Source organism: Boleophthalmus pectinirostris, unplaced genomic scaffold, assembly GCF_026225935.1.
Source record: "Boleophthalmus pectinirostris isolate CB_2022bp ecotype Guang Dong unplaced genomic scaffold, ASM2622593v1 HiC_scaffold_19, whole genome shotgun sequence".
In the NCBI taxonomy this organism is placed as follows: Eukaryota; Metazoa; Chordata; class Actinopteri; order Gobiiformes; family Gobiidae; genus Boleophthalmus; species Boleophthalmus pectinirostris.
In genome coordinates, this window is record NW_026571140.1 from 35,248,180 (window position 1) to 35,272,817 (window position 24,638).

General features: G+C 39.9%; 1 protein-coding gene across 1 annotated transcript in view; it reads left to right on the top strand.

The window, feature by feature from the left end:
* Positions 1-24,638, top strand: part of LOC110158820 (coiled-coil domain-containing protein 102A) — a 187,098-nt gene that overhangs the window by 42,593 nt on the left and 119,867 nt on the right. The window contains 1 exon segment of the mRNA XM_055155025.1: positions 19,218-19,333. The gene's annotated coding sequence lies outside the window, so the exon portion shown is untranslated.

The window sequence follows — 24,638 nt, forward strand, 5'->3', positions numbered from 1 at the left end:
GGAACAAAGCTGAAACAAAGCTGTGAATTAACACTGTGAGAAAACTCTTGCTTAATGTTGTTGTGAAACATCTGGAAATGGGGAGTCATGGGACCAAATAACTTTTTAGTTTTAAGAATGAAAGAGCTTTTCACCTTGTTTATAGGGATAGTAATTATATAAACATAAATCATCCCAAGTTAAAGGCGCAGTACCACATTTTTACTGTCTTAAAAACATGAAAAACAAAACAGAACTGGTTCATTTTAATCCCTGTATCATTCCATCCATCCATTTTCTTCCGCTTATCCGGGGCCGGGTCGCGGGGGCAGCAGTCTAAGCAGGGACTCCCACACTTCCTTCACTTCCTGTACTTCCTCTGGGGAGACCCCGAGGCGTCCCAGGCCAGCTGAGAGACAGAGTCCCTCCAGCGTGTCCTGGGTCTTCCCCGGGGCCTCCTCCCAGTGGGACATGCCCGGAACACCTCCCGAGGGAAGCGCCCAGGAAGCATCCGGAACAGATGCCCGAGCCACCTCAACTGGCTCCTCTCGACGTGGAGGAGCAGCGGCTCTACTCCGAGCTCCTCCCGTGTGACTGAGCTCCTCACCCTGTCTCTAAGGGAGCGCCCAGACACCCTGCGGAGGAAACTCATTTCGACCACTTGTATCCGCAATCTCGTCCTTTCGGTCATTACCCAGAGCTCATGACCATAGGTGAGAGTAGGAACGAAGACTGACGGTAAATCGAGAGCTTCGCCTTTTGGCTCAGCTCCCGCTTCACCACAACAGCTCGATACAGCGACTGCATCACTGCGGACGCTGCACCGATCCGCCTGTCAATCTCACGCTCCATCCTTCCCTCACTCATGAACAAAACCCGAGATACTTGAACTCATCCACTTGAGGCATTTATTTTCAAATAAATTCTCGCCAGGCAAGAAAATACATTTTTGGGTCTGATTGACCCGCCCCAAGAGAGTGGGAAAAAAAATTCTTCAGGTCAATGTGACGCCGAGAAGAGCATGAGGGTTAAACTCAAACTCAAAAACTGAAAAAAAAAAAAAAAAAAAAAAAAAAAAAAAAGAATCATTATCCGTTTTTTTTATTTTGGTTTTGGAGACAAACAATGAAGAAAATAATTGTTTTTTCATTTTCTTATTTTTGGTTTTATTTTGAAAAACGAATGAACAAATGATACACGGATTCATTTTAAATGGTTTTCAGTGGTCCAAAGATATTCCTCACTTATTCATGCATTCAGAGCATCATAAATATCCATTACTGAGTTTATTGATACTTTGCAGTGACATCTCGCTGGGGGGAGTTCTGCATGCATGTTTGTGGTGGAATGTTCTGCATTTACCTGTCAGCGAAAGTAGTTTTGAGAAGAACTTGTTTAACAGCAAAGGAACTCAACCGTTGTAGTTCCAAATAAGTCAGTTCTTTATGGTCAACTTGTGGTACAACAAAGCTCAGATTAAAGTTTAACTCGTGTAACAGACTTCAGATGGAGCAGAGATTCTAGTTCGTCACGGAATATTGACCCCGTCATCTGCGCTTTTCACCATTTTCAGAGACCGGAGACAAGTTTGGCCATCACAGTAATACTAACAACATCTAGTATTTCTGTATTCTCTTACAACAAAACATTAGTAATGACTTATTTTGACCTCAAATATGTAAAAAAAAAAAAAAAAATCGGGTACAGACCTTTTAAAAACGACAGTGCATGCCATCATCCATTTTTGGGCAAAAACTCATGTCTGAAAGTTTGACTGCTGCTGGTATCCCTGAAATCTTGAAAGTCAAACAAGCAACAAATAAACTGCTTTTAGGAGTGTGCAAAAATATCAAAATATCGATATATCATACTGTTTAATGTGATGATACAGTTCGATATCATGGGGCTGCTGTATCGATATATCGCAAATAGGGGTGTGCAAAAATATCAAAATATCGATATATTGTATCGTTTAATGTAATGATAAAGTATCAATATCGGGGACCGCTGTATCGATATATCGCCTATTTTTTGGTATATATAGACTTTTACTGTCACAGCCATGATTTAGCCATAATTTTTTAGTGAACGTATCGAATCGATTTGAAATATATCGTATCAAACCGAAAAAGCACTGTATCAAGATGCGTATCGTACCGTGGCCTTTGTATCGAGGTATGTATCGTATCGGCAGCTTCATAATGATACCCAGCCCTAATTGCAAAGAGGATTTTTATGGTATATTTTCAGTGTTTCCCACAGAAAATTGGTAAAGCAAGGCGATGCTGCCGAAAAAGTGAGGAGTGTGGGGGTGCTCGGAGATTCCGTGCGACGACCGTAGTTTTCCGAGGAATCACGTGGTTTGGAGGGGCATAATCAAGGCCGTCTTAACTATAAAGTGCTGCGGGAAACACTGATTTGACTACTTTTTTTTTTTTTTTACAGCGCTACAGTTTTGTTGTTTGTTTAGAGCAGGGGTGTCAAACGTACGGCCCATCCAGCCCTTCAAGACCTTTAATCTGGCCCTCGGCTGATTTTCTACTAAAATATTTTAATTATATTTTCTATTAAAATATTGGTAATTTTCTGCGTCGCTTAGCATATCAGCGTCTCCAGCGTCTCTGTACGTGGCCCCTCCCACCAGAGCAGCACAAATGAAGACTTGTCTCTTTCCAAACGCTCTTAAAGGACGATCGTTTTGACTGTTGACCGTGACACCCTCATCAGAAAAATGACAAAAATTAGAAAAGTGGACGCCAAGTGCAGGATTTTCCAAGAAAAATTGACTTATTCCTATTTGAAATTGCATTTTTCTTTAAAGTTTCAGGTTGTTCATAATGTTATAATATGTTGTAAAAGAAAGAGTTCATAAATTAAAAAGATTTGCATTTCTCTGCACAAATTTTTGAACTTATTGCTATTTTTGGGGTATATATACCATTAGTTTTTCATTTTTTTCCTGGCCCCTTTGGGATTAAAGTAGGTTGGATACAGCCCCTGGACCAAAATGTGTTTGACACTTCTGGTTTAGAGGAAGGAAACTCATTTATGCAACACATTTGGCATATTCACTGTTTTGATGATTAAAACATTTGTTTTTTGCGTGAAGTTAATATGAAACACAAAGACTTTTAGTATCACAGCCGTTATTTATCCATTATTTTTTATTGAACTGTAATTATTATCTTTCTGTCAGACTCAGAGCGTCCTTAAACTTAATCCAACTACATTTCTTTCGCGTTGTGAGATGGTGAAAATATCTGCAAAGGCCTTGTTTCTGATTGGCTTGTGTATGTTTTTGCGTCTCCTTTATCCATTCAGTCCCCTTTATTTGAACAGACTGAGTCATTGCTTTTCACAGTACAGACCAGCCCTTCGTAAAAAATACCGTAAAACTTCGGAGCCTTAACTGTTGCAATCAAAGTATTCAAGTGCACTAAAAAGCAGAGCCATTTTATTCCCTCGCTCAAATCCATTAGCGCGAGTATGTAAGCTATGACTTCATGTGTGGAGCTGTCTACGTTAAATGATTGGGCACGCCACAAGAATTTCCCCAATTATTCTTCCACTGAGTGTGATGTATTTAACATTTAAGAGCTTCTATTTAGAGCGGGCGAGCTTTGATTTGTGTGATTTCAGATATGGCATTGTCCCAACACTAGGGCATTGTGGGTATGCCAGCAGCGACTGTGGCAAAAACATGGAGTGAGTCTTTAAATGCTCCAAGTGAGACCGCTGCTGATGAATTACGCTAAAGGTGCACAACGTAACTTTTCTGGACGAGGATCCACCACCTTTTTGTCTCCATGGAGATGTTATTGCATTGCCTGGGATGTTCCACAGTATGGTTTTATACTTACCGTATTTTTCGAACTATAAGTCGCACCCACCAAAAAATGCGTAATGAAGAAGAAAAAAAACATATATAAGTTGCACTTTTGGGGGGAAATTATTTTATAAAATCAGAGACCAGGAACCCACATTTCAACTTGAAAGTCAAGTTACAGTAAAAACAATAGAACAGAGAACAACAACAAGCTACAGAGATAGTTTTAATGCAGGCATCACTTACTTAAGGGTAAACACACTCAATCAGTTCAACAATCCAGTGTATTGTCCAGCTGAATTAAAGGTGCACTGTGTAACTTTCCATGGAGCATTTGACCAGAAGAGATGTAACGTATTTTTCGGACTATAAATCACTCCAGAATATAAGTTGCACTAGGCAAAAAATGCGTAATGAAAAAGAAAAAAAACATATATAAGTCACTCCAGACTATAAGTTGCACTTTTTGGGGGGAAATTTATTTTATAAAATCCGAGACCAGGAACCGACATTTCATCTCAAAAGGCAAGTTATAGTGATAACAATAGAACAGAGAACAACAGACTGTTAACGTCACATATGAACAGTTCTTCAGATAAACTATAACATAAACAACAGAACAAGTTTAAAAACTCTCAGTCTCACTCCAAATCACTAAATCAGTTTAATTCTTCATCCTCGGTTTCACTTCTGAGCAACTCCACGACCTCCAGAGGTAAACAGAGCGCCACTTCCTCTTCTGTGTAGCTGTCGTCAGACTCAGCATCAGTTCCAGTTGGAATTATTCTCGCCTTTCTGAATCTCGACAGCATGATTTCGGTTTCACTGAAGTCCAGGCTTTGTCGATCCATCCAGTGACTTCCAGAAAAGTTGCATGGTGCACCTTCCCGGTTGCCTTGAAGCTGTGTTCTTCATCTCAGCTTTCCACCAGTCCCTCACAAGTTTCTCGCTCACTCCATTCTTTCTTTCTGCTGCATGATTAACGTTTTCGGCTGAATATTTCGCTACTTGCAGCAGGACAGAGGCTCTTTCTGAAGGAGACATGTGCAGTAGAGTGAAATGACAGTGATCCAGGAGTAATAGGAGTAGCAGATACTGACACACAAGCCTAGAGCTCCCTCTCAAAGCATATGAAAATTTTAATATATAAGTCGCACCAGAGTATAAGTCGCAGAAAACAACTAAACCATGAAAAAAGTGCCACTTATTGTCCGAAAAATATGGCATTTATCTTTATATACCTAATTTCAGGTGTTTAGCTGCTTGAAAAACATGCATTCTTACTTTGAACATGGTCGCCACTCCACAGATTAGTCTTGTAACTTGGTTTGGTGGTGCTGCTTGCGTGTCATCATGGAGACAGATGGAAGTTTAATGAAATACTGTCAGGGTGACTAGATGTCCCTATTTACCCGGGACAGTCCCAGTTTTGAGCACTGTGTTCCGTGTCCCATCAGATTTATCCAAAACCATTGATTTGTCCCAGTTTTATACAAGAAATGTCCCAGTTGTGCCTGATTATGACCAATTTCACTCACCAGCAGTTTAGAGGGGAATATATTATCACTTGTTTAGCTAAAATACAGAAAACTGCTCTTGGAAATGACTATAAGGCGGAAAAAATGCACCAACAAAAGTCAAGAATGGACAATGTTATGCTCTCTTTTCACAGTTTTGCTTAAAAACAACGTCCCAACCCGGCTGTGTCCCAGTTTTTACGTTTGAAAATCTAGTCACCCTAAATACTGTGGAACTTCCCGACTAAAAAACAAGAGACAAGCAAGTGGTGCATCCTCTACCAGAAAAGTTACACAGTGCATTTTTTTTTTTATTCAAAGTTTAAAGTAATGCCCTTAAATGAGCCTTGGAAACGTTATCGTTCAGTTTCGATTTCGATAATAAGGAATAGACTTAATACTGATTCAGATACCACAATGATAATAAAAACATACTTTTTTTAGACAATAGAATTTGATTTTCAACATTAAATAAAAGTACTTTGCTGTACTTTGCAGTCTGTGCTCTTAGGCTACGTTCAGACTGCAGGGTTTAACGGTCAATTCGGATTTTTTTGTGAAATCCGATGTTTTTGCGAGGTCGTTCACATTTCTAAATAAATGCGATCCAAACATGGACGCGAGCATTGAGCACCTGGAGATTTTAAAGTTCCTCTCGTACCAGAGCCAGAACATGAACAACTTACTTGTTTTAAGGAGGAGATTAGGAGATTGAGAAGGAGAAGGACGAGGTTTTTGGCCGTTTTGTGGGGCAGTGACAGCGTCCGTTGAAAGGAACGTGTGGATGTGGAGACGTAGCCAGGAGTGGTGAGTGGTGATGTGCTTCACTTCAGTGACATGGAGTTCATTAATAATTTTCCGCCTACTTCAGCGCAGAATAGTGACGTTTGTGGCTTGTTGATGACGTGTAGGTCGGATGAATGCACTTTGGCCGTTCACACTGAAGTCACATGTCAAAAGATCAGATATGTATCGGTTTTAGGAGCACATATCCAAGTGTCGCATTTGAAAAAATCGGATCTGTGTCATTAAAAGATCAGATACAGGTCACATAGGGCCAAAAAATCGGATTTGGGTCACTTCAGGCTGCAGTCTGAACATAGCCTTATACTTGTTCTGATCCAGCTCTAGATCATTCTAAAACTATTCAGGAAAGGTGAATTTCTGTCCTGTGAATGTGAATTTTTAGTACTGACACCTGCTCAAATGAGTAAAAAATAAAGTTTCAGACAAACTCGATTAGAACCCTGCCGTAATTTTTAGCATCCAAAAAATGATTTAGGAAGAAATTTGGAGAAAGAAAAGGAGGAGATGTTTTAGAGCAGGGGTGGGCAAACTACGGCTCGGGAGCCATATGCGGCCCTCCTATCTTTTAATCCGGCCCGCCAAAGTTGAATAATAATAATCATCATCTTCAGTCATTTCAATAAATAGTAAATACCGTGGGATTTGCAAGACAGATATTTTGTTGTAATGATTTAACAATAACATGGGATATGTTTTTTACATATTATTTTCTATCCCATGTTATTTTTTTCTCATATGTGGTGGATTACCAAAAAAACTCCACCCATCTGCTCCTGGTCCGGCCTTTCTGTCAAATTTTAGAAGCTTTTGTGGCCCACGAGTCAAAAAGTTTGCCCACCCCTGTTTTAGAAGTTGCTCAAGCTGCATGAAGATTCCTGGAAAATGACTAATTTTGTCTTTTCACATAACTTTTTATGGACTTTCTAAGCAACTTTTATGGACTTTCTAAGTAACGTTTACACATTATTCAAACACGCCTTATTTATCTGGTTCACTGTGTTATAGTATTGAGTAATTTTCAAGTGTCCTGAACAACGTCTAAATATTAATTGATTTGCATAAAATTTGGACCCAAATATTTTGCAGATATAGAAGCAAATGCAGGGTTCTAATCTACAGAATCTAGAAACTTTTTTTTTTTTTTTGCACCACCCTCGTATCCAGTTTCAATTTTAGTATTTATTAGGATCTGATTTTCAACACTTTCGACACCCTACTTTAGACTTTAGATTTATGTATTGCGTCATGTAGGTTAATATATGATAGGCCTAATTGCGCCAAAGCATTGTTTCTGTTGAAGATGTTTAATAAAGATCCAGTCTGTTGCAGCGAGAGCCAAGAACTTCGTGATTGATAATCCAGAAAATGTCCCTCTGTCTTTCTGTCTTCATCATTTTGACATTCATTGGCCAATAATTTAAATTACAGACAATTTAATACAGATGGGGGTTATGTTTTTGTTGAAATACACAAACAGAAATGATGAGGGTCAACTTTTATACATTTCCTTAGAGATATTTCTTTTAAATATCTATAACAAGAGCCAGTTTTCCTATCTGGGAGCGCAGAATGATCACAATGGAGTCTGAAAACCACCAGTATGACCTTTAAACATGACTGAAGCACGTTTGTAGTGTTGCTGTTGTAGTGTTGCTGGACGTGTTGTGTAGTTGGGGAGTTTTTTGGCGCCAGAGGGACCGGCTGGGATTGTAAAAGAGCTAAATCTGCCCCGCTCATATTTGCCCTCGCACTGTACGGCCCTGTGTTCTCTGCACATGTGTTACGGGGCAAGTATTTAAAACTCAGCAGGTGCCAGGCTGCTTCTCATTCGGGACAGAGACGTATTTGCCGCTGATGCTTACAGAGCTCAGCGTTCAGCTTTGAGATCAGGATTTAGACGGGTTAAAAAACTTGGATCCTCATTTTTGTCAGTTTTCATCCACACAGTAGATTTTCTCCTGAAGTTATTTTGTGGGTTTTGGTTGGTTTGATCATCACTCACCTCCAAATGTATACGTATAACTTCCTTCTCTAACTTCTTCTCTTTCTGTCTGAGTACTGCCAGATATTAATGAAGTCTATAAGCTGCCTGAGATCCAAAATACACACTTCTTCAATATTTTACAAAGATGCAAGTCTCCCGTTTTTAAATGAGCTTTATTGATAGATGGATCAGCCAACTGGGGACACACATGGTTCATCTGTATCTGCAAAACAGAAGAAAAAAAAATACCACAAGGGCTGAAAAACATGAGCGAAGCACTAAACCGGGGAACTCCAACCTGTATCTCGGGAGTTACCAGTAGCTCTCCACCCCCTTCCAAGCAGCTCGCCAAAGGATTTCTGAATTATAAGTACTGCGCTTAATAAATAAAATCTGATTAATTACCATTGTAAATGTACCATTTTGGTGCCTAACTTCTGCACTAATAAATGGATAATGGTTTATATTTAACAGGCATCCAGCTGTACCCTCTCTAAAGCTCTTCTACTTGCTCAATTCCTTGAGACTAAAATTAGTAGTTCTCTGGCATTTTCGTTTCATAAAGGAAACTTTCCTCTCACCAGAGGAAGAATGTTGGAGACCGCTGCACTAAACCTTGTGAATCTGAGGTGAAATAAATTTGTTTTTGTTCATACATGATGGACAGTGAGCTCCTTTGTTTCACATACGTCACTGGAAAAAACAAATCTGATGGGATGAACAATTTTGCTCGGAACTGAGGCGTGATGGAGGGTGTGAGGAACATACAGAGAGATACCATTCTGAATTTGGCAGGCTAGTCTAGAGGACCGTTCCAGCTCTAACTTAGGGCTAAACCATCTCTAAAATTGTATTAGACCATTGCTATAGTAGCTCTAAACAAGAACTTAACTAAGTCTACGTTCAGACTTCAAGGCTTAAAGCTCAATTTAGATTTTTTGTGAAATCAGATTTTTTTTGCGAGGTCATTTACATTTCCAATTAAATGCCCCTTGTATGTGATCTACAGTGTGAAATTTAAACACCTCAAAAGTGTCTTGCATGCGCATTGGAGGACACGACGACTTCAAACGCAGCGAGCGTGCTCAGTGTTTACAGAAGTAGCCTAAACTCTAAGCTTGTTTCCCAAAATATGGTCCAGTTCTTGGTAAAATGGACAGGTTACACGTCCACGGCCGCTTCGTTTGTTTGAGTCTTTAACCTCCTTTTATTTGTCTCGCAGACTCTTAATTTTTCGTTGATATTGGAGCCAGGACTGACTGTAGCCGCGCTCGTCCATTTCTTTGATCAATCATTTCAAAATCCGCCTGGTTCCAAAAAGACCCCTCCAATTTGGCCTGAATACAGCGATCCCCCCAAATAAACTCTCTAACCTCGCTTTCCCTCCATTGACTAGACTCTGAGCCTGACGTGTAGGTGGGATGAATGTGACCTGCCCGTTCAGACTGAAGTCGCATGTCAAAAGATCGGATATGTATCGTTTTTAGGAGCACATATCCAAGTGGCCTGGGTCACATTTGAAAAAGTTGGATCTGTGTCGTTCAGACTGTCATTAAAAGATCAGATACAGGAGCATAGGGGCAGAAAAAATCGGATTTGGGTCACTTCAGGCTACAGTGTGAACATAGCCTTAGAGGATGACAAAAATGTGGGTAAATTTGAGAGTAGAACTATAAAGAACATCACATTCTACCAATACTACCATATTTTAAGAACTATTGAGTATAGGGAAAAAGTAACTTGTTTTTAAAATGGTCAGATTTATTGTCTTGTAAAGTTGCTCTGCCTTAACTGAGCCTGACATTGTATTTTGGCAGGTATCACATTCCCAGCCCTTCCCTGCGCTGACCACAGACAGGTTCACTTTAATGCCCCATTGCTCCTGTGACGCCTCCTCCTCCCTCTCCCCTCTGTCCCCTCCCTGTGCCGTTCTCTATCAGGTTCTCACATCACTAAACACGGGTCAAATCGGGACTCTAATCCATCGCTGAATCAAAACACTCGGCTCAGACTTAACAGGCCGTGTCCACATCAAACCAAAGCTCCACAACACTTCAGTCTCAGCCACAGAGGAGGGCCGTCATTTTGGTGCAGTACATAACTAAATAAATATACTTAAAATGGGGCAAAAAAGCCTCTAGGTGGTGAAAATGTAACTGTCTGTTTTGTTTTGTTTTTGTTGCAGGTGTAGTCTACACAATTTCATTTGCTTATTCAGAGTTGTATTTTTATACAGGCTGTATTCACGCTTACGCCACAAACCAGGAAGACGTTTGAAAAGGTGAGATGACAACTTCAGGTGTAGTTACTGACGTTGGACTCGCCGACCAACTGTGAAAATGAAGACTGCATACGTATGTGCTGCTTGGAATAATCTTGAATTCAGCGCCCTCATCTCTTCTAATCGCATGTACCCTGTGCGCTTGGATTTGTGTCAGCGGGGAAATGATGAAAACTGAGGTGTGGTTGTAATTGTTGATTAGCCGAACATAACGGAACGCTACAGTGACATGAAGATGAAGAAAACTGGGACGTTTTCAATTTTTTCCTAGATTTTGTCAGACTTAGGCTACGTCCAGACTAGGGATGGGCATGATTTGTCAATTAATCGATAATTGATCATTAAGAATTTCATCGATTACGTTCATTTTAATCAACAAACCAAATGCAGGTTGCTGTGTGTAGCGTCACCAAACAGGGTCAGTACGTGTGTCTCTCTGCACTCAGAAGGAGCGAGACACAAACAGTCGGTCAGTCTGCAACGTACCGAAGTGCAAATGCGAATGATGTGCAACGATGACTTGTACAAGAAATTCCACGCTTTCCGTTTGGGACAAGTGTGAGTCCATGTGCACAGTGTATAAAGCAGCACATATGTTTCAGTGTCCACTGGGAAAAAGTTTTACCAGGTGAGAGTCGCGCAATGTCGACGACGAGTCCCCACCTCCCTCCCCCCGTACGGTGTCCTGGTTTTGACAAACGCAAATCTGGTCACACTAACCTGTGTTCCACTGAGTCATGTCTTTTAATCCGACAGAAGTTGAACCGCATCAGCGACACAAGAGCTGTAGTTTTATCATCGCTTAGTTTATGCAAATTAGCGATGCGGTTTTAAGTTTAGTTTCTGTGAGAGTTGCGCAAAACTGAATTAAACACATTATAATCTAAAACGGACTGATGTGGCTCTAGAGTCGTTACGGTTTATATGTCGTAAAGTTGAATTTATTTATGCACATTAGTAGTGTAGATAGTAATAATAATGATGATCATTTTAATATAAAAATGTTAATAATTAATGGATAATCGATCGATTAAGAAAATTTCACCGAATGCCCATCCCTAGTCCAGACTGCAGGGCTTTACGCTCAATTCCGATTTTTTTGTGAAATCCGATGTTTTTGCAAGGTCTTTCACATTTCCAATTAAATGCGACTTGTATGTGACTCCAGTGTGAACATTAAACGGCCCGAAAGTGTCCCACATGTGCACTGGAGACATGATGACGTCAACCAGCGAGCGTGATCTGTGTTTACGGAAGTTGTCCAAACATGGACGCGAGCATTGAGCACCTGGAGATTTTTAAAGTTCCTCTCGTACCGGAGCCAGAACATGAACAACTTACTTGTTTTAAGGAGGAGATTGAGAAGGAGAAGGACGAGGTTTTTGGCCGTGGCTTTTTGTGGGACAGTCTGTTGAAAGAACGTGTGGATGTGGAGACGTAGCCAAGAGTGGTGAGTGGTGATGTGCTTCACTTCAGTGACACAGAGTTCATTAACAATTTTCACCTACTTCAGCGCAGAATAGTGACGTTTGTGGCTTGTTGATGAACGTGTAGGTCGGATGAATGCGCTTTGGCCGTTCACACTGAAGTCACATGTCAAAAGATCAGATATCCAAGTGACCTGGGTCGCATTTGAAAAAATCGGATCTGTGTCGTTCAGACTGTCATTAAAAGATCAGATACAGGTCACATAGGGGCCAAAAAATCGCATTTGGGTCACTTCAGGCTGCAGTCTGAATGCAGCCTTAGGCCCTGTTTACACGTACATGGGTATTTTTTTTTTTAAACAGAGACATTTCCCTTCGTTTGTACCCATCTTTTACACGCAAATGGCAAATTTGCCTCAGAAAACTAATCTTTCTAAAAACTCTGGCTAGACTGGAGATTCTGGAAAACTGAATTTTAGGAGCCGATGCGCCAAAAGTGTGACCAGTGTTTCCCTTTTGCTCTGGTGATGATCATGGAGCATCAGAGCAGCAGTCGCATTTCTTCATTTGCACACACAGCTGATGTTTCATATCCACGACCAGAGGCGAATGATATGCCACTTCTTTAACAGATCTGTGGAGAGGCGAGCCCGCTCAGTAATGCACGTTTTTCAAGGTATTTTTGAGTAAAACTTACAACTGTGATGAAATAAATGCTACAGGTTTGAATCTAATCCAGGTGCCGCCCAGAGGCTTGGCGTATTTATGATGGAGCTCGATGGCGAATTTATGTGGACTGATGTAAACAAAAACTTTTTTGAAAGCGATGTTATGTGCACAATGTTATTTTGGAAAATGGAGGGAGGGAAATATTTGTTTTTTCAACATGCCCAACTATGTGTAAACGTAGCCTTGCGACCGCGAACAGAGTACAGTTGTAATCCATGTTTCCTGGTTTGTGATGTAAATGTGAACAGAGCCTTTTGTTCTTCATCCGAGGCTTGAATGCCCAGAAAATTCCTGCTTTCACCTACCCCCTATCCCCGCCCACATCCCTGTACTTGGTGGAAATTATTTGAAATGTTGGCAGATGTTGGCAGCTGCTTGCTTCAGTGAAATACCACTATGAAATCAAGTGCCATTTTAGATCAAAATTGTGGTTTACGATGAATAAAATTAGAGATGCTCCGATACTGTTACTGTTGAATATCGGTGTAGATATTTCAAGTTTGCTAGATCAGGCCGATATATTGGATGTAATAAGACTATTCACAGGACTTTCTTTCGCACAGAACTGTTCAATAGTCATTTGAAGGATAAAAAAACAGTTATATGGAACAAAATTAGATCCCTTATGTCAGAAGTTAATTCTGTTTTACAGCAATTTTCCGTCCTTACACTATGGCCGACTCTTAAAGTAAAAGTATCGGTCTCAGGACTGAAAAAGCTGCATTGGTACATCCCTAAATAAAATGTAAACGGGTGAAAAAGCGCCTCAAAAAGCTCAGTATGTTTAATTTAAGTAGCCGTACTGCACAAGATGCCCTCATGTATATTGTAGTAGCAGAAATTACATTTGGGTGATTAATAGACACTGAAGGATCAGTACAAAATGCTGGTGTTGCGCTTCTGTCAGTCACTAGATCTCTCCCTCTCTCTGTCTCTGTCTTTCCCTCTCCTCTTTCCTCTCTCTCCCTCCCTCTTTCTCGCTCATCCATCTCTCCTATAGTAAATGTTATTGAAGGGGGAAGCTCCAAAGGCCAAATGCAAATCCTCCGTCCTCTCTGGGAGCTGACATTTCATTCACGCCTTGAATAATAATAAACCAGGATCACACAAACCCGGGGCTAATCATGGATGAGATGTGCATGTTAAAGTCCTGCAACTCTGCAAAATCCACCACCACATAACATAACACGCAATTTTAAACCATTTACACAAACCCGGAAGATACAATTTGGGGTTGAATCTGTCACCGTAGAGTAAAATATGTAAACCAGAAATGACATGGACCTAACTCAGAGTTTGGAAGCAAATATATTGAGAAATTCATACTATCATAATTGTTTTCCCGGAGATATGCAAAGTTAAAGTGTTGAGTATAATGTGTAAAAGCCCGGTGCACACCATCGCGCTACTGAACTCAATGTGACTCGAAGCTTTTATATGTAGATCACTTCTGTTTTTAGCGCTATTTTAATATTCATTATGCTTCAGAATGATCATTAGTGTTATAGCATTGAGTTAAAAGTAGTATGTAAGTGTATTCCGTTGATTCGTAAAGTCTTTTAACATGTTTATTAGGGGTGTAACGGTACACAAAAATCACGATTCGGTGCGTATCTTGGGTTCGAGGTCACGTTTCGGTTCATTTTCTGTACAGTATGGGAACAAAATGCAAAACCAGTTGTTTATTTGCGTGTTTAATTAAACCAACAATTTGTTTTAATATTATACAAATGGGAAAATAAAATAAATGCTAAGTGCTGCTTGGTAATAATAGTAAGTTAAATAAAATATTCTCAAATTCAAAATGAGAGAAAGAACTCATAATTTTAGATGGTCTGGAAATTTCAAATTGCCCAATGTTCAAACTACCCGTAAAAGTTTCTGTGTGTCTATATGTGGTGTAAAACTCTGGATCAGCCTGGATCCACATCTCAAGCAACGCCAAAATATCCATAAATTCAACTTGTTATATAAACACATGGTCTGGTCACAGTTTATAGAGAGTGGGTCTTAATATTAGAGCAACACTGCCTTCTTTTGTGCTGCTTTATGCTTGTTATTTCCGCACCATTGCTGAGATCCATTACCATTGTTGGCATCTTTAATTTTCCTGACCATTGTTTGTATGCCTTATGTATTACTGCAGTACAGTTATGTTACCAAACTATAAAAGTAACTGTTTGTCTGCACTTATAAATAGTTCATATAGTTTAATGTAAAATGTCCAAAAAATTTAAAGAAAGCTCATTGTGTTAAGAGGGGGGGTGGGATTAAATGAGTTTTCTTTTTCCCTCTCCTTTTGGGCCAATTTTTTATTTTTTGTTGTTGTTATTTCTGCTATAATTTCATGAATGTTATATATTCTATTGTAAAAGAATATACATTTCTTACTTACCCAAAATAAAATGCATAAATCATATCAAATAAGCAGCAAATGGATGAAATATTATGAAAAATAAATTCCAGGATGAACTGTTGTCAAGGCGACTGCCCTAACTATAAAGCACTGCGGGAAACACTGCCACCCCAATCACGGACGAGCTCCTTTGTGAATATTAAAGAGCCGAGCCTCCCGTGTAGCTGAACATGTAGTGGCAGAATGTAAACACACGCACATGCACATGCCGAACCGAACATCTCATACTGAAACGGTTCAACACGAATACATGTACCGTTACACCCCTTACAGTTTTAATATTAGGGATGTAACAGTAACCAAAATATCATGATATCGCATCGTCAAAGTTCTCACAATAATATCGTGGACCATCACAATATATCGAATTACAAATCTGTTTGCTGAAATTAAGAGTTATGGTGCAGCAATAGAAAAAATAAAACAGAGGGAACTACATAGACCATGATGCTTTGCTCCATTTCAGTGCCGACTACATGTAGAAATAACAGTTCTAAGCATTTTTAAGTCTTAGTTCTTTGGATTAAGAGGATTTTAAGAGGAAAACGTCGCATAATAACAGTTTTGTTAGCGTCCACAAAATATTGCAAATAAATATCGTACTGTGGCATGTATATTGAGAAAATATTGCACCGAGAGATTTGGATATTGTTAAATTTTTAATCGTGAGCCTCCCCAACATATCCTGAGCTTTCCCAATAAATATCGTACCGTGAAGTTCATACCGTGACGATATCGTATTGTGAAGTTGGATATCGTTACAACCCTAAATAATGCCGATCCACAACTCGCTATCATTTTGCAAGTTTTAATAAAAGGAGTCTCAAAGTTCACAATTTAAATAAAACTGATGTACAATACAAGAATCACATTTCAGAACATGGTTGTACAGATCTACTGTAAACTACACGTTAGCAGTTTGCGTGCAGATTAAAATCAGATATAATAAGATATTTAGTTGTTTATAGAGGAAAAACCTTTGCATGGGGCATTGTTTTGTAGCCTTGTGCTTGTTGCTTCAAAACTTGCCCCACTCAAATCAAAACACTATTGGTTTTATTTTTAAGGTATGCACTTTTGGACTCATCGTTATTGGGTGAACAGCGTCAGAAACTTTGCCCAGTGGTTACAGAACTCATCCATCAACCCACTTTTGTTGTGTTCTTGTGCAAAACAGTTCACCCACCTGTGTAAGAATGCAGCGTGCGTGCGTGCGTGTGTGTGAGTGATTACCGCTTGTCAGAGAGTTGATGGCGCAGATTGGCAGCCGTGCTTCTAGTGATAAATTATCGCTGAAGAATGTAGATTTCACTCATGCATTTTCCTAGTTTTCCCCAATTTACGATTCGTCTGGACCCAGGAATAAACATCTGGAAAGAGCAGAGTTTTTAGTCAATGTCCTGAACAAATTGTCCTGAGTCAAACTGGGTTGGAAACAAAAAGCTCTGAAGCCAAAAAGAACCAAGGGGATATAAGAAGTCCAAAACAACAACATTATCTTTGCACTGCATTTAAAGGGGATTGTTAAGAGTTTTAGTCATCAGGGGTCCAACAGCAGCCTGTGATCAGCATCAGGCATCTGTTTTTGTCTTCTTTTAGATAATTGCAATTTGAAGTTACTGGAAAGTCATTATTGGAGTCTTGATTCATTTGAGACGTCGAAAGAAATACTGTGATTTTTTAAAATAAAAGTCACATTATGAAAATATTTGACATAATTGTTTCTAATTAGTTAGTCAGTTGATCTTGTAATCTTATTTTTTGTCTTTACAATATAAAAATACAGGCTATATCAGGCATGCCCGACCAAGTTTTCTTGGCCCTCAGGGTTCCAGCTACTTTTTACAGCAAGTTTTTTTTTTTTTTTTTTTAAATCTATCCTCGGTATCAAATATTTAGTGTGTCCTATTGAAGATCTAAGCATCTGGTGGCTCAGTCTAACCTGTTTTATTGACCACCCAGTCTATGTGTATGTTTTATATGTGTTCCTAGATTAAAAAAAAAAAAAAAGTTTGGATGCCCCTGGGCAAGACACTTTCTATTTTAGACAATAGAATGTAATTTTCAAGTTTGGATACACAGCAAATTCAAGAGTGTCAAAGACTAGGTTAGGTTTAAGTTTAGGATTATTAGGTTAGTGCGAGGCGCGACGTTTGCGGGGCACACACAGGCTGATTTTTGCCGCTTCTTTCTATTTATTTTTACAACATACTACCAACTTTTTGATTCAGATAATTTTTATAACTATAATAATTATTCTACCATAACACGGTGAAAACAACTAACCCTAACCCAAGTATAAGAGCTAAGGTAACGAATGGTAACCTGCCTTCACCTTCACTTTAGCACCGGGGTCTGAGTATGTCATGGCCATTTGATTTTCGTTTGGAAATGGGAAATCAGCAGCGGATGCAGGGAGAGATGGGGTCGTGTGAGGGTGTTTGGATCTGGACAGCGTGAGATCCTAGACTTGTTGTCTGTGGCAGAGTCCTGCACCAACGGGCACCGCAAATAGTTGTTGAAACAGGGCGGGTTTTAACATGGTGGAATTTTACGGGTGGGTATGTGGGCCGGTAGTGATTACACACGAGCAGGTCAGGTGAAATCAAATGAACGCCGAACGGGAGAAAAATATTGACACACATCCAGGACGTCCATTGCTATGGAAACAAGTGCCATTTGATATAATCCTGGGTTAACGGGGGTGTGGTGCTGAACTGTGCTGGTGCGGAGGAGTGTGGGTCTCCAATAATGCACCCATGCAGGACTCTCGGGACGGAACAAGGGCAGGGCGGTACTCACCTGGTTTAGGCCTATGTGGGTGTCAGGTCAGACCTGGTCAAGTCCGGTTTTAGTCCTTGTTTAGAGACGATTCCACCTCCTTTGGTGCTCAGTCCACTCAAGGCTCAAAGTCATTTCAACACGAAAATCAAATGCAATGTACACGGACTCAAGAGCCCTGCATGCACATGAATCTCTGTCGCGTTTTTTCCTTGTTCAAGTAGCAGAATCATCAGCGGAACATTATTCACTATAAATACGCTTTTCTTGCACATTTGATAACTTCATAACTCAGAAAAGCATGCACAAGGCCATCTGTAGCTCTCCCACTGGAAACGTTACAAAAACCCAACAATGATGTAGTGTAACATTCACAACACATCATTTGTAAGTGTTTGACATCAACACTGTGAATGAACAACTACTTATAGTTGAAATAACTCTTGACTCTGCTGAAATTGGATTTTCTTTACTTTACTCACAACAACACCAACACCGTGAATTTAACACTTTTGAATTTCCTGTGTATAAATCAAGATCATTTTTAAAACAGTTCATATTTTTCTCGTATCGACCTCTGCTCAAATGAGTGTCTTAGTTAATAGTGTCAGTATCAGTTTGTGTGTAATTTGCAACCTTAATTCTCATGTTGCAGTTTTCACTTTCCGTTAAGCTGTTTTAGTTCAGTCTGAGTCCCTTTCTCTGTGGACGTGGGGCAGCTCTGTGTCTAAGTGTTGAATAAATGATGGAAATGTGATGCTGCTGCTGCAGTCTCTGCAGAGCTGCTCTAACACAAGGGCACCAGGACTCTGTGTTTGGACCATTGCCCCTGCACACTCATCCTCCCTGCTGCTCGGTCAAAAACAAACACGGTTTTCACGTTAATCACAGCCGGTATAAGGTCACGATGATAACAAACTTTAAAGAGTGTTATATTACTACAGAAAAAAAATCAAGAAAACTGCAATTGAGTTTAAATCACAATTTGAATGGACGCAAATTATACAGGCTGCTGTTTTAAGTGCCATCATTTTCTCCACAAACAACTAAATATCCTGGCTTATTCTGCATAAAAACTTCTAACCCTTTAGTTCGGATCTGGTCAAACATGTTCTGAAATGTGATTCTTTTATTAGTTTGTCAGTTCATCTTTTATGCAGATTTTTCTGGACATATTTAAATGATGAACTTTGAGAATCTTTTCATTAAAAACTCAAATCACAATTGCAAAGCTTGTCAGAAAAGTCGATAAAAAACAAAAAATTACACAATAATCCTAAACCAGTATAATCCCAGTAAATGTTTTTGCCACATTTAACTGCTGTTTTGAACTATGTCGGTCGGGTCTCTGTTCTGTGGAGGTATAAACAACATAACTCTCTGATAAGAAACAAGTTGTGTAATTTGGATTTCATAGGAGTATAAAACAGAAAAGTTAATAATGAATGTGTTTTTTTTATTGTGTTGCAGACAGAACAGCAGTTTCATCTCTGGGCCTGGCTGCTTAGTTTGTGTTCGTGGAGATTTCTGGAGTTCATTGTGAAGCTGAGATCACCTTCATATGAGAAAGACGACTCCAACAACAGGTGAGATTCCACAGAAGTGTCACCTGTTTATTTTATTGTAGTTTGACTGAAAAGGAGATTTATGCATGGATTTACCAGGTGGTATTAGGTGTACAGAGGTGCTTGGTTGTGGTTCAAGGTGTGCATTTTTTTTCTTCATAGGATGTGCTTGGCTATCGGGAAGTGTGTGTTGAGTAAATTTTCGTTTTCATGCAGTTTTTCAAATAAATAATAATAAACATTAGTCAAATATAATAACCTGAGAAGGAAATGAATCCGTGTATCATTCGTTCATTCGTTTTTCAATATAAAACCAAAAATAAGAAAATGAAAAAACAACTGTTTTCTTCGTTATTTGTCTCCAAAACCAAAATGAAAAAACAGATAACGATTCGTTTTTTCAGTTTTCGATTTTATGTTTCAATGAAGAATGGAAAAAAGGGATAACGGCCGTTTCCCGTTTACGTGACTTCCGTGACTGCGATGCCGGACTTTTGCACCGCATACGGACTGAACTGGGACTGATCCAGGTCCGAGACCAGAGCGGGACTGAGACCGGGACCAGACCGGGACCAGACCGGGACCAGGGCGGACTCCGAGCTTTGACTCCGAGCTTCCACGGGGTCCGAGCCTCAGTTTCGAGCTCCGGTCCTGCCGTGGGCTCTGAGCCTCCGGTCTGGTCCTGGTCTTTTCTCGGTCTCAGGCCCGCTCTGGTCCCGGTCTGGTCCCAGTCTCACCGCATACGGACTGAATCAGGATGGATCCTGATTCTGGTCCTCGGTGCTCAAGAACCGCGGCTGGTTCCGAGGTGGTGCAAAGCATCCAACTGACGCCTTCACACCAACGAAAACGAACCGAACTAAGAGCTTTTGGTTCAAATGGACCAGGTCCGGGACCAGAGTGCTACTGAGACTGGGACCAGACCAGGACCAGAGCGGGCCTGAGACCGAGACCGAGACAAGACCAGGACCAGACCTGGACCAGACCGGAGGCTCAGAGCCCACGGCAGGGCCGGAGCTCGAAGCTGAGGCTTGGACCCCGTGGAGGCTCGGAGTCAAAGCTCGGAGCCCGCCCTGGTCCCGCCCTGGTCCCGCCCTGGTCCCGGTCTGGTCCCGGTCTCAGTCCCGCTCTGGTCTCGGTCTGGTCTCGGACCTGGATCAGTCCCGGTTCAGTCCGTATGCGGTGCAAAAGTTTGGCATCGCAGTCACGGAAGTCACGTAAACGGGAAACGGCCGTTATCCGTTTTTTCCATTCTTCATTTAAACACAAAATCGAAAACTGAAAAAAACAAATCATTATCCATTTTTTCATTTTGGTTTTGGAGACAAATAACGAAGAAAACAGTTGTTTTTTCATTTTCTTATTTTTGGTTTTATATTGAAAAACGAATGAACGAATGATACACAGATTGAAATGGACTCTTTTTGGGCAGTTTGTCAACTATGAGCTAAAATGCCAATAATAACAACAATTTGCCAATATATTAAAGGTGCGTTGTTACTTTTCTGGTGCTTTTGTCTACTGATGATGTGGTTAATACTTTACTGTGGAATATTCCAAGCAAAGCCCCATCATCTCCATGGAGTCTAGCAAATGGCAGACTCCCCACCTGAAAAGTCACATCTTTAAATAGAAGATTAAAGGTACAATTATCTCATGGAAATGTTATTACCTTGTTTAGAATGTCCCACAGTATGACATTAAACTCAGGATCTGTTTACATGAGAATGCTTGCAGGTAAAAACGCCGAAATATTTTATTGAAAGTGCTAAGACGGTGATGCCATTTTTGGGGCCTAAAAACACAAAAATCTGTTGAATCCGCTCCGCCGTAGCGTTTCCGTCTACACTGCCCAAGACGCAAAACTCTGGTCAGATCTGCTCACGTCACGTACGCGTTTACGTCACATACATACAGTACACAGAAACAAACATGTCGGATCATTTCCATGCGTCGGACCCTCAAATTGGTCTGGCAGCTCTAATAAATTTACAGGAGACTCCCAACAAATGTACAGAATCTGCAGAGAGACTATTAGTGAACAGAGAAGGATCTACAATCACCTCTGTCAACTTCTGGATGCACCAGTTTGTCGCAGGTGAGCCACACTGCTATGGATGAGACCTGGAGAACCAGTCGATGATGGGACAACTTTGTGGAAGGAGGAGCTGATGAAAATGCGTGACGTGAAAACTTCCGTATGTCCAAAGACGCTCTTGTTGCTTTAAGTACAAACATACCCAATCGAATTCCACACACTTTTGCATCACTGTATGCACGCAGATTTCCTCCCGAAAACGCTCGTCTAAACACGGAAGAAAAAGTGAAGATGCGACGTCACTTTTGTGTCTTTTGTTCAGACCGTCATCATATAAACATACCCTCCTTTATTTCCATGGAGACAAGCCTGCAATCCCTCAAGGCCAAGTTGTAGGTCAAATCTGTTGAGAGGCAAGCTCACTCTCTGTAACTGAATAAATGCAACATGGATGAGTTTGATTGCAAACTGTGAAACATTTCAGGCAAAGCAATAATTTCTCCATGGAAATGAGCTTGTGAAAAGTTTACAACTTTGGATACTTAAATCTCACAGATACTGTCTGTCCTCCGGTTTGTTGTCTCGGTAAATTAGCAGATTAGTGTAGCAGTGATAGCCGGTGACCCCACAGACTTCAGGGCTGGTCTGAGTACCTCTTTTTTTTGGCTCCAGTCCAAAGACCGGCCCGGGACTCTTCAGTGAGAAAGTGCGACTCACGCTTCAGGAATGTGGTGTATAACGTGCAGCCGTGGAGCCCCTGGCTGTAATAACACCTGTGGCCTCATGGGAGCTGGAGTCTTTCAGGGCTGTGATGTTTTCTGAGGCGTGTTGAATACAGAAAGGTGAATGGACTCTTATGTTACACGGACCAAGGTCAGCAGTGATTTTTGAATTACGTCTTTTTTTATTACTCTTTTGAAATCTGACAAACAGCTCAAATATTTCTTCTATAAAACACGCTACGCTGGTCTAGAGCAGCGATTCCCAATCAGGAGTTCTGAAGTAATTGCCAGTTTGTATATCTGGATGATTTCATATTTAAAAGAAAGGTGTAATTTAGTAGTATTAGTAGTTTATTCAGTCATTTTGCAGCACTACAAAACAAAACATAGACTACAGCCCCGTGGATCATGACCGAAAGGGTTTAGGCTGAAGTAAAAATGACTTGTAATGCCTAATCCTGTTAAACAATGACAGAATTTCAACAAAGAAAGCAGCGTATGAACAGCAAGTTTGCGTTTACAATTTCACTTATGACTTATTGTATACATAAGAGACAAAATAGAAATTAAAACAAAAATTGTAAGCATAATTCATTCATTCCAGGGCGCTATATCTTTCAAAACATAACACTTTATACTTTTCTTTTTTTAAAGGCTTCTACAGTGTTAGACTTTTTTTTTTTTTTTTATCATCACTCGGGTTGTTCCATTTACTCACCCCTCTCACAAAAATATGTTAACTTTTTTTCTTGGTTTTTATCTTCATTTTTTTTAAAGATGCCTGTTTTTTTTTTGTCTCGTTTATGGTCGTACTAGTACTAAAGTTAACAAAGGCACAAAAGTTTATCATTTATGATCTTACAAAATAAACCCCAATGACAATGAAAAGATTTAAGGATTTTTTGTTTTCGTTTATGGTTGGACAAACTAATAATAATGATAAAGAAGGCACAAAATGTATTGTTTATGATTGTATTTTTAAAAAAAAGGCAATGTTGAAGAAAATGTTAAAGTAAATTGAGTTATTTTAATGTGAAATAGTCTCTGTTGTACATTTTGCATCCTTAATAAGAATATTTCTATAGGATAATTTTTACACAAGTTTATTAAAACAAGAAAATACATTAGTTGGCAGTAGCTGTAATGTAAATGGATTTATAATTACTAAAGACATATTTAAGAGGAGGGATGTAACAATAACTGAAATATCGTGATATCATATCGTAAAAAGTCTCACAATAATATCATGAGCTGACACAATATATCAAATTACAAGTTCTGTTGCTTAAATGCATTGTTTTATAGTAGTAACAGCTTGTAAACATTGGGAACTACATATCCCATGATTCATTTCAGTGCAGACAATATGAAGAAGTGTGGTTTTTACTTGAATTCTTGGGATTATGACAGTAATGATTCACACCAAAATCTTGTTAAGGTATTTTAAAAGCAAAAAAGTGTCCTTTCTGCTAGGGATGGGCATTCGATGAAATTTTCTTAATCGCTCATCGAGAGAATTAACGATTGATTATCGATTAATTATTAACATTTTTATATTAAAATGATCATCATTATTATTACTATCTGCCCTATTAATCTCCATAAATAAATTCAACTTTACGACAAATAAACCGTAACGACTCTAGAGCCACATCAGCCCGTTTAACATTATAATGTGTTTAATGCAGCTTTGTGCAACTCTCACAGAAATGAAACTTAAAACCGCATCGCTAATTTGCATAAACTAAGTGAAGGAGAAAAAAACAGCTCTTGTGTCGCTGATGCGGTTCAACTTCTGTCGGATTAAAAGACATGACTCAGGTGAATACAGGTTAGTGTGACCATATTTGCGTTTGTCAAAACCAGGACACCGTACGGGGGGAGGGAGGTGGAGACTCGTCATCGACATTGCGCGACTCTCACCTGGCAAAGCTTTTTCATGCTTTCGGTGTCCTGTTGAGCTTTTTCCCACTGGACACCGAAACATATGTGCTGCTTTATACACTGTGCACATGGCCTCTCACTTGTCTCGACCAGAACGGAAAGCGTGGAATTTCTTGTACAAGTCATCGTTAAATACGCATTTGCGTTTCGGTACGTTGCAGACTGACCGACTGTTTGTGTTTGCTCGCTCCTTCTGAGTGCAGAGAGACACATGTACAGACCCGTTTGGTCACGCTACACTACGCACAGCAACCTACATTCGGTTTGTTGATTAAAATGAACATAATCGATGAAATTCTTAATGATCAATTATCGATTAATCGACTAATCATGCCCATCCCTACTTTCTACAGTTATATGAGCGTCTTCAAAATATTGCAATAAATATCATACCGTGAGATGCATATCGTAAAAATGCTGTACAAAGAGATTTGGATACAGTTACATCCCTGCTTCATAGGTTTACTGCATTCAGTTTAAATACCAACCAAAAAGTATAATGTAGTAGTCTTACCTACAACTTTTCCTGACAGTCAAAGTCGCCATTACATTCTTATCCATTGAACATTCATCCCATAATGGTGGTAAACTGCTATTATTCATGTTTTTCAGCTTCTTGTTC